This window comes from Triticum aestivum, chromosome 3A (assembly GCF_018294505.1).
Source record: "Triticum aestivum cultivar Chinese Spring chromosome 3A, IWGSC CS RefSeq v2.1, whole genome shotgun sequence".
Classification (NCBI taxonomy): domain Eukaryota; kingdom Viridiplantae; phylum Streptophyta; class Magnoliopsida; order Poales; family Poaceae; genus Triticum; species Triticum aestivum.
The window spans coordinates 750,341,027-750,351,924 of record NC_057800.1 but is presented as its reverse complement, the minus strand read 5'-3'; the positions used below and the strand labels follow the sequence as shown (position 1 = coordinate 750,351,924).

General features: G+C 43.1%; 1 pseudogene; it reads right to left on the bottom strand.

Moving 5' to 3' along the window:
* Nucleotides 1–819: 819 nt before the first annotated feature.
* On the bottom strand, nucleotides 820–10,114 carry LOC123057384 (agamous-like MADS-box protein AGL23; annotated as a pseudogene).
* Nucleotides 10,115–10,898: the final 784 nt, after the last annotated feature.

Sequence of the window (10,898 nt, the reverse complement as noted above, 5' to 3'; positions counted from 1 at the left end):
TGATATGTTTATCTCTTTCTTTGAACAAATATATTCATCCTTGTATATTCATCAGAATTCTTCTGCAATATTCCCTTGCACTTAAACATGATGTAGCCTGTTTGACACAATGGTGCCCTTGTCTGGTTCTGCACGACTTATACCTTTTAACACAATGACCGATTATATATGGATAAGCCAGTATAGAAAACCAGTAATCCACGGAAGCATATCTGGCATCAGTGGTACTGACGAGAGAAAAGAGAAATAACCCACCCACCCACCCAAGACGCCGCGAGAACGTATCACAAGCTCGTGCGTTTGATCCTTGGCATATCATCGAAACAATTGGATATGTTGTTGTGGATGCACCGCAGTCTAATTGAAGGGGTATCTACATGCATGTATTAAGCATTTCTCTTTGTGCATGTGTTTGGGTCTACTGATGAGGCCGAGGTTTATCCTCCTTTTATTTAAAAGTGTTGATCTACTATCTATCCCCGTTCTATATATATGCGAGCTTTGTCAAGTCCGTATTATGGCATAAAAGATTCTTGTTCATGAGAGAGTAATGCCAACTTTAAGCCTCCCCTGAACGGTTGACATTAGAAAGAACTCAAATAGTACATGCTGATTGTAGCCAGCAACACGTGTGTACATTTGAAATGTGATTCATTAAATGCAAAAAGAAATGACATAATATAGCATTATTACTGATAATAAGAATGACTAAATTCCAATGTGCATCCATGTAACTAGATGACAACAGATTTACGAACTATCGTCCATTGTTTAATGCTTTCACTTGAACGGAGCGAGAGGGGTTTGGAGCTCATCTTCTCAATACGGGAACAGGAAGTCGGCGTTCGTCTCCAGCCCAGCAGGGATCTCAGGTGACAGAGGCATCCCCATCTCATCGTCAAACCCTAGCAGATGAGGAATCACCATCTGCATCTCCTCCATATCCATCCCCGCGGCGAACACCAGCGGTGGAGGCATCTCCTGCATATCCATCCCGGTGGTGACTGCCTGTGCCAGAGGCAGCTCCATCAACATCTGCTGCTACATATTTATCGCCATCAGCATCTGATGCTCCTGCTACTACCGAGATCCAAAGTGAAGGAAATATGCCCTAGAGGCAATTGTAATGTTATTATTTATTTCCTTATATCATGATTAATGTTTATTATTCATGCTAGAATTGTATTAACCGGAAACATAATACATGTGTGAATACATAGACAAACAGAGTGTCACTAGTATGCCTCTACTTGACTAGCTCGTTAATCGAAGATAGTTATGTTTCCTAACCATGAACAAAAGAGTTGTTTTTTGATTAACGGGATCACATCATTAGAAGAATGATGTGATTGGTATGACCCATTCCATTAGCTTAGCACCCGATCATTTAGTATGTTGCTATTGCTTTCTTCATGACTTATACATGTTCCTATGACTATGAGATTATGCAACTCCCGTTTGCCGGAGGAACACTTTGTGTGCTACCAAACGTCATAACGTAACTGGGTGATTATAAAGGAGCTCTACAGGTGTGCTACCAAAGACTTGCCGGTAACGAGATTGAACTAGGTATTAAGATACCGACGATCGAATCTCGGGCAAGTAACATACCGATGACAAAGGGAACAACGTATGTTGTTATGCGGTCTGACCGATAAAGATGTTCGTAGAATATGTGGGAGCCAATATGAGCATCCAAGTTCCGCTATTGGTTATTGACTGGAGACGTGTCTCGGTCATGTCTACATTGTTCTCGAACCCGTAGGGTCCGCACGCTTAAGGTTTCGATGACAGTTATATTATGAGTTTATGAGTTTTGATGTACCGAAGGAGTTCGGCGTCCCGAATGAGATCGGAGACATGACGAGGAGTCTCGAAATGGTCGAGTGATTCGGGTATTTTTCGGAGTACCGGAGAGTTACGGGAATACGTATTGGGCCTTATTGGGCCGTACGGGAAAGAAGAAAAAGGGCCTCAAGGGTGGCCGCACCCCTCCCCTTGGTCTGGTCCGAATTGGACTAGGGAAGGGGGGCGCCACCTTCCTTCCTTCTCCTTTTCCCTTCCTCTTTTCCTATTCCATATGGGAGGTGGAATCCTACTAGGACTAGGGAGTCCTAGTAGGACTCCACACTTGGCGCGCCCCCTCCTAGGGCCGGCCTCCTCCTCCCTTGCTCCTTTATATACGGGGGCAGGGGGGCACCTCTAGACACACAAGTTGATCCTCGTGATCGTTTTCTTAGCCATGTGCGGTGCCCCCCTCCAGCATAATCCTCGATAATATTGTAGCGGTGCTTAGGCGAAGCCCTGCGATGGTAGAATATCAAGATCGTCACCACGCCGTCGTGCTGACGGAACTCTTCCCCGACACTTTGCTGGATCGGAGTCCGGGGATCATCATCGAGCTGAACGTGTGCTAGAACTCGGAGGTGCCGTAGTTTTGGTGCTTGATCGGTCGGGCCGTGAACACGTACGACTATATCAACATCGTTGTTATAACGCTTCCGCTGTCGGTCTACGAGGGTACGTAGACAACACTCTCCCCTCTCATTGCTATGCATCACGATGATCTTGCGTGTGCGTAGGAAATTTTTTGAAATTACTATGTTCCCCACCAGTGGCATCCGAGCCTAGGTTTTATGCGTTGATGTTGTGCACGAGTAGAACACAAGTGAGTTGTGGGCGATATAAGTCATACTGCTTACCAGCATGTCATACTTTGGTTCCCGGACCGACATTACGCGTACGCTTACGCGAGACTGGTTCTACCGACGTGCTTTGCACACAGGTGGCTGGCGGGTGTCAGTTTCTCCAACTTTAGTTGAACCGAGTGTGGCTATGCTCGGTCCTTGCGAAGGTTAAAACAGCACCAACTTGACAAACTATCGTTGTGGTTTTGATGCGTAGGTAAGTACGGTTCTTACTAAGCCCAGTAGTAGCCACGTAAAACTTGCAACAACAAAGTAGAGGACGTCTAACTTGTTTTTGCAGGGCATGTTATGATGTGATATGGTCAAGACGTGATGAGATATAAGTTTTTGTATGATATAATCATGTTTTGTTGAAGTTATCGGCAACTGGCAAAAGCCTTATGGTTGTCTCTCTATTGCATAAGATGCAGGCGCCCAATAATTTCTTTACTTTATTGCTATGCGATAGCAATAGTTGCAAGAGCAATTGTTGGCGAGACGACCACGTGACGACACATTGATATAGATCAAGATGATGGAGATCATGGTGTCATGCCGGTAACGATAGAGATCATGACAGTACTTTGGAGATGGAGATCAAAGGCGCAAGATGATGATGGCCATGTTATGTCACATATTTTGATTGCATATGATGTTTATCTTTTATACATCTTATATTGCTTAGTTTGACGGTAGCATTTTAAGATGATCTCTCAATAATTATCAAGAAGTGTTCTTCCTGAGTATGCACCATTGCGAAAGTTCTTCGTGCTGAGACACCACGTGATGATCGGGTGTGATAGGCTCTACGTTCAAATACAACGGGTGCAAAACAGTTGCACACACGGAATACTCAGGTTAAACTTAACGAGCCTAGCATATACAGATATGGACTCGGAACACGGAGACCAAAAGGTCGAACGTGAATCATATAGTAGATATGATCAACATAGTGATGTTCACCATTGAAAACTACTCCATCTCACGTGATGATCGGACATGGTTTAGTTGATTTGGATCACGTGATCACTTACAGGATTAGAGGGATGTCTATCTAAGTGGGAGTTCATAAGTAATATGATTAATTGAACTTTAATTTATCATGAACTTAGTCCTAGTAGTATTAGCATATCTATGTTGTAGATCAATAGCTCGCGTTATTGCTTTCATATGTTTATTTTGATATGTTCCTAGAGAAAATTGTGTTGAAAGATGTTAGTGGCAATGATGCGGATTGGATCCGTGATCTGAGGTTTATCCTCATTGCTGCACAGAAGAATTATGTCCTTGATGCACCGCTAGATGACAGACCTATTGCAGGAGCAGATGTATACGTTATGAACGTTTGGCTAGCTCAATATGATGACTACTTGATAGTTTAGTGCACCATGCTTAACTGCTTAGAATCGGGACTTCAAAGACGTTTTGAACGTCATGGACCATATGAGATGTTCCAGGAGTTGAAGTTAATATTTCAAGCAAATATCCGAGTTGAGAGATATGAAGTCTCCAACAAGTTCTATAGCTAAAAGATGGAGGAGAATCGCTCAACTAGTGAGCATGTGCTCAGATTGTCTGGGTACTACAATTGCTTGAATCAAGTGGGAGTTAATCTTCCAGATAAAATAGTGATTGACAGAATTCTCTAGTCACCATCACCAAGTTAGTAGAACTTCGTGATGAACTATGATATGCAAGGGATAACGGAAACGATTCCCAAGCTCTTCATAATGCTGAAATTGACGAAGGTAGAAATCGAGAAAAACATCAAGTGTTGATGGTTGACAAGATCACTAGTTTCAAGAAAAGGGCAAAGGGAAGAAAGGGGAACTTCAAGAAGAACAGCAAGCAAGTTGCTGCTCAAGTGAAAAACCCAAGTCTGGACCTAAGCCTGAAACTGAGTGCTTTTAGTGCAAAGGGACTAGTCACTGGAAGCGGAACTATCCCAAGTGATTGGCGGATATGAAGGATGGCAAAGTGAACATAAGTATATTTGATATACATGTTATTGATGTTTACTTTACTAGTGTTTATAGCAACCCCTCAGTATTTGATACTAGTTCAGTTGCTAAGATTAGTAACTCGAAACGGGAGTTGCAGAATAAACAGAGACTAGTTAAGGGTGAAGTGACGATGTGTGTTGGAAGTGGTTCCAAGATTGATATGATCATCATCGCACACTCCCTATACTTTTGGGATTAGTGTTGAACCTAAATAAGTATTATTTGGTGTTTGCGTTGAGCATGAATGTGATTTGATCATGTTTATTGCAATATAGTTATTCATTTAAGTAAGAGAATAAATTGTTGTTCTGTTTACATGAATAAAACCTTATATGGTTACACACCCAATGAAAATGGTTCGTTGGATCTCGATCATAGTGATACACATATTCATAATATTGAAACCAAAAGATGCAAAGTTAATAATGATGGTGCAATTTATTTGTGGCACTACCGTTTAGGTCATATTGGTGTAAAGCGCATGAAGAAAATCCATACTGATGGGCTTTTGGAATCACTTGATTATGAATCAGTTGATGCTTGCGAACCATGCCTCATGGGCAAGATGACTAAGACTCCGTCCTCCAGTACAATGGAGCGTGCAACAGATTTGTTGGAAATCATACATACTAATGTATGTGGTCCGATGAATATTGAGGCTCGTGGCAGGTATCATTATTTTCTGATCTTCACAGATGATTTGAGCAGATATGAGTATATCTACTTGATGAAACACAAGTCTGAAACATTTGAAAAGTTCAAAAAAATTCAGAGTGAAGTGAAGAATCATCGTAACAAAAATGGAAGTTTCTACGATATGATAGCAGAAATAAAATATTTGAGTTACGAGTTTGGCCTTTAGTTAAAAACAATGTGAAATAGTCTCACTACTCACGCCACCTGGAACACCACAGCATAATGGTGTGTCCGAACGTCATAACCGTACTTTATTAGATATGGTGCGATCTATGACGTCTCTTACCGATCTACCAATATCGTTTTGGGGTTATGCATTAAAGACAGCTGCATTCACGTTTAAAAGGGCACCATCTAAGTCACCATCTAAGTCCGTTGAGATGACACAATCTGAACTGTGGTTTGGCAAGAAACCAAAGTTGTCGTTTCTTAAAGTTTGAGGTTGCAATGCTTATGTGAAAATGTTTCAACCTGATAAGCTCAAACCCAAATCGGAGAAGTGCGTCTTCATAGGATACCCAAAAGAAATTGTTGGGTACACCTTCTATCACAGATCCGAAGGCAAGATATTCTTTGCTGAGAATGGATCCTTTCTAGAGAAGGAGTTTCTCTCGAAAGAAGTGAGTGGGAGGAAAGTAGAACTTGATGAGGTAACTGTACCTGCTCCCTTATTGGAAAGTAGTTCATCACAGAAATCTGTTCGTGTGACTACTAGACCGATTAGTGAGGAAGCTAATGATGATGATCATGTAACTTCAGATCAAGTTACTACCGAAGCTCGTAGGTAAACTAGAGTGAGATCCGCACCAGAGTGGTACGGTAATCCAGTTCTGGAGGTCATGTTACTTGACCATGACGAGCCTACGAATTATGAGGAAGCGATGATGAGCCCAGATTCCGCGAAATGGCTTGAGGCCATGAAATCTGAGATGAGATCCATGTATGAGAACAAAGTATGGACTTTGATTGACTTGCCCAATGATCGGCAAGCTATTGAGATTAAATGGATCTTCAAGAGGAAGACGGACGCTGATAGTAGTGTTACTATCTACAAAGCTAGAATTGTCGCAAAAAGGTTTTCGACAAGTTCAAGGTGTTGACTACGATGATAGTTTCTCACTCGTATCTATGCTTAAGTCTGTCCGAATCATGTTAGCAATTGCCGCATTTTATGAAATCGAGCAAATGGATGTCAAAACTGCATTCCTGAATGGATTTCTGGAAGAAGAGTTGTATATGATGCAGCCGGAAGGTTTTGTCGATCCAAAAGGAGCTAACAAAGTGTGCAATCTCCAGCGATCCATTTATGGACTGGTGCAAGCCTCTCGGAGTTGGAATAAACGCTTTGATAGTATGATCAAAGCATATAGTTTTATACTGACTTGCGGTGAAGTCTGTATTTACAAGAAAGTGAGTGGGAGCACTACAACATTTCTGATAAGTATATGTGAATGACATATTGTTGATCGGAAATAATGTAGAATTATTCTGCAAAGCATAAAGGAGTATTTTGAAAGAATTTTTTCAAAGAAAGACCTTGGTGAAGCTTCTTACATATTAAGCATCAAGATCTATAGAGATAGATCAAGACGCTTGATAAGTTTTTTCAATGAGTACATACCTTGACAATATTTTGAAGTAGTTCAAAAATGGAACAGTCAAAGAAAGAGTTCTTGCCTGTGTTACAAGGTGTGAAATTGAGTAAGACTCAAAGCCCGACCACAGCAGAAGATAGAAAGAGAATGAAAGTCATTCCCTATGCCTCAGCCATAGGTTCTATAAAGTTTGCCATGCTGTGTACCAGATCTATTGTATACCCTACACTGTGTTAAGCAAGGGAGTACAATAGTGATCTAAGAGTAGATTACTAGACAGCGGTCAAAATTATCCTTAGTGGAATAAGGAAATATTTCTCAATTATGGAGGTGACAAAAGGTTCATCATAAAAAGTTACGTCGATGCAAGTTTTGACACAAATCTGGATGACTCTAAGTCTCGATCTAGATACATATTGAAAGTGGGAGAAATTAGCTAGAGTAGCTCCGTGCAGAGCATTGTAGACATGGAATTCGCAAAATACTTACGGATCTGTATGTGACAGACCCGTTGACTAATATTATCTCACAAGGAAAACATGATCACACCTTAGTACTCTTTGGGTGTTAATCACATAAACAATGTGAACTAGATTATTGACTCTAGTAAACCCTTTGGGTATAGGTCACATGACGATATGAACTATGGGTGTTAATCACATGGTGATGTGAACTATTAGTGTTGAATCACATGGCGATGTGAACTAGATTATTGACTCTAGTGCAAGTGGGAGACTGAAGGAAATATGCCCTAGAGGCAATAATAAAGTTATTATTTATTTCCTTATATCATGATAAATGTTTATTATTCATGCTAGAATTGTATTAACCGGAAACATAATACATGTGTGAATACATAGACAAACAGAGTGTCACTAGTATGCCTCTACTTGACTAGCTCGTTTATCGAAGATGGTTATGTTTCCTAACCATGAACAAAAGAGTTGTTATTTGATTAACGGGATCACATCATTAGAAGAATGATGTGATTGACATGACCCATTCCATTAGCTTAGCACCCGATCATTTAGTATGTTGCTATTGCTTTCTTCATGACTTACACATGTTCCTATGACTATGAGATTATGCAACTCCCGTTTGCCAGAGGAACACTTTGTGTGCTACCAAACGTCACAACGTAACTGGGTGATTATAAAGGAGCTCTACAGGTGTCTCCAAAGGTAGATGTTGGGTTGGCGTATTTCGAGATTAGGATTTGTCACTCCGATTGTCGGAGAGGTATCCCTGGGCCCTCTCGGTAATGCACATCACATAAGCCTTGCAAACATTGCAACTAATGAGTTAATTGTGAGATGATGTATTACGGAACGAGTAAAGAGACTTGCCGGTAACGAGATTGAACTACGTATTAAGATACCGACGATCGAATCTCGGGCAAGTAACATACCGATGACAAAGGGAACAACATATGTTGTTATGCGGTCTAACCGATAAAGATCTTCGTAGAATATGTGGGAGCCAATATGAGCATCCAAGTTCCGCTATTGGTTATTGACTGGAGACGTGTCTCGGTCATGTCTACATTGTTCTCGAACCCGTAGGGTCCGCACGCTTAAGGTTTCGATGACAGTTATATTATGAGTTTATGAGTTTTGATGTACCAAAGGAGTTCGGAGTCCCGGATGAGACCGGGGACATGACGAGGAGTCTCGAAATGGTCGAGACGTAAAGATCGATATATTGGACGACTATATTCGGACATCGGAAAGGTTCCGAGTAATTCGGGTATTTTTCGGAGTACCGGAGAGTTACGGGAATACGTATTGGGCCTTATTGGGCCATACGGGAAAGAAGAAAAAAGGCCTCAAGGGTGGCCGCACCCCTCCCCTTGGTCTCGTCCGAATTGGACTAGGGAAGGGGGGCGCCCCCTTCCTTCCTTCTCCTTTTCCCTTCCTCTTTTCCTATTCCATATGGGAGCTGGAATCCTACTAGGACTAGGGAGTCCTAGTAGGACTCCACACTTGGCGCGCCCCCTCCTAGGGCCGGCCTCCTCCTCCCTTGCTTCTTTATATACGGGGGCAGGGGGCACCTCTAGACACACAAGTTGATCCTCGTGATCGTTTTTTTAGCCGTGTGCGGTGCCCCCCTCCACCATAATCCTCGATAATATTGTAGCGGTGCTTAGGCGAAGCCCTGCGACGGTAGAACATCAAGATCGTCACCACGCCGTCGTGCTGACGGAACTCTTCTCCGACACTTTGCTGGATCGGAGTTCGGGGATCATCATCGAGCTGAACGTGTGTTAGAACTCGGAGGTGCCATAGTTTCGGTGCTTGATCGGTCGGGCCGTGAAGATGTACGACTACATCAACCGTGTTGTTATAACGCTTCCGCTGTCGGTCTACGAGGGTACGTAGACAACACTCTCCCCTCTCGTTGCTATGCATCACCATCATCTTGCTTGTGCGTAGGATTTTTTTTGAAATTACTATGTTCCCCAACACAAAGTACTGCCACCGAAGAGCTGGAGCGGCAGCGGCGGGGCCACCTCCTTCATGCGGCTCACGTCCACGCGCAAGAGAACCTGGTTGGCGCGTTCGGAGACAATGTCCTCCACCTGCATCAGCGCGGCGAAGAAGGCCACCATGTCCTCGTCCCCCATGTCGCGCACATTCGGGTCAACCCAAGCCGCTATCGGCTCCCCCGTGTCACGCTCATTCGCGGTGACCTCCTCGCGCTCGGTCCGCTTCTTCACCTCTGATAGGTCCGTGCGCATCTCGTCAAACTCCTGGTGCCGCTTCTCCATCTTCTGATCATCACTGGCAGCACCCTCCTCCCTCGCGCCAGCCCCGGCACCCTTCCCCACCAGGAAGCGTTCCACGACGGTGTCGACAGAGGGGTGGCCGAAGGAGAAGGCATTGCCACCGGGCGAGAAGGTGAGAGCGGCCACCTGGGTGCCGGTCAGGACCGCTAGATCGCTCGCCTTGCTGAAGAACCCCACGCAGCCCTTGGAGAAGCAGACGTGCGTGGCATCGTCCTGCTAGATCCGGCGGATGACGGTCTTCTTCCGGCCGCTTTCACCCCCCCGTTGGACGCTGCCATTACTTGCTCGCTCTGTGGCTAAGGTGCTGCAATTGTTCAGATCTTGCAATTTTTTGGTGCTTAAGTTCATGACTTTTTAGTTGTTCAGAGGCATGTTTTTCATGCACAAGTTCATGATTTTTAGCTGTTCTGGTCTTGCTTTCTTTAATGCCCGGGTTTATGATTTTTAGTTGGTCATATCTTGCAATTTTTTCATGCTTAAGTTTATGTTTTTTAGTTGTTCAGATATAGCAATTTTTAGTTGGTGCATGTTGTCATCCTTTGACCCATGAGTTTTAATGTACACAGCTCAACGAATACCGAATTGAATCCCATGGCCTATCACGACTTTTAATGTATGTAGCTCAGTGAAGCGATTCTCACCGGCCGCTTGCTATATAAACCCACCGACACCGAGACGTAGTTACACACACTCTTCCTCCCTTGCTGTGAGCGGGGGAGGAAGAAGAACGTCATCTGCTGGACCGAGCAGGAGGATGCCCGTCACGTCTGCTTCTCCAATAGCTGCCCTGGGTTCTTTATTTTGAAAGCGCCGGAAAATCAGGCCAGCAAGGCATATCGTGTGAGCCAGATTGCATGCGTGCCCCGAACACCCCAGAACATTGGGTAGTTTAGAGAGGTTTATAGGAGAAATGTTCACAACATATAAAATGTTTTCCCACACAATTTTATAAAAATGTTTGTAACATATTTATAAAATTTTTGTGTAATTTTAATTAATGTTCATAACACTTAAAAATGCTCTCACATTTTTTAAATTGTTCAAGACATTTTTGAAAAAAATCAACAACTTTATGAGTTATGTTCACCTTGTATTTACAGAATGTTCAGCATGACTTAGACTGGGTGTTGAT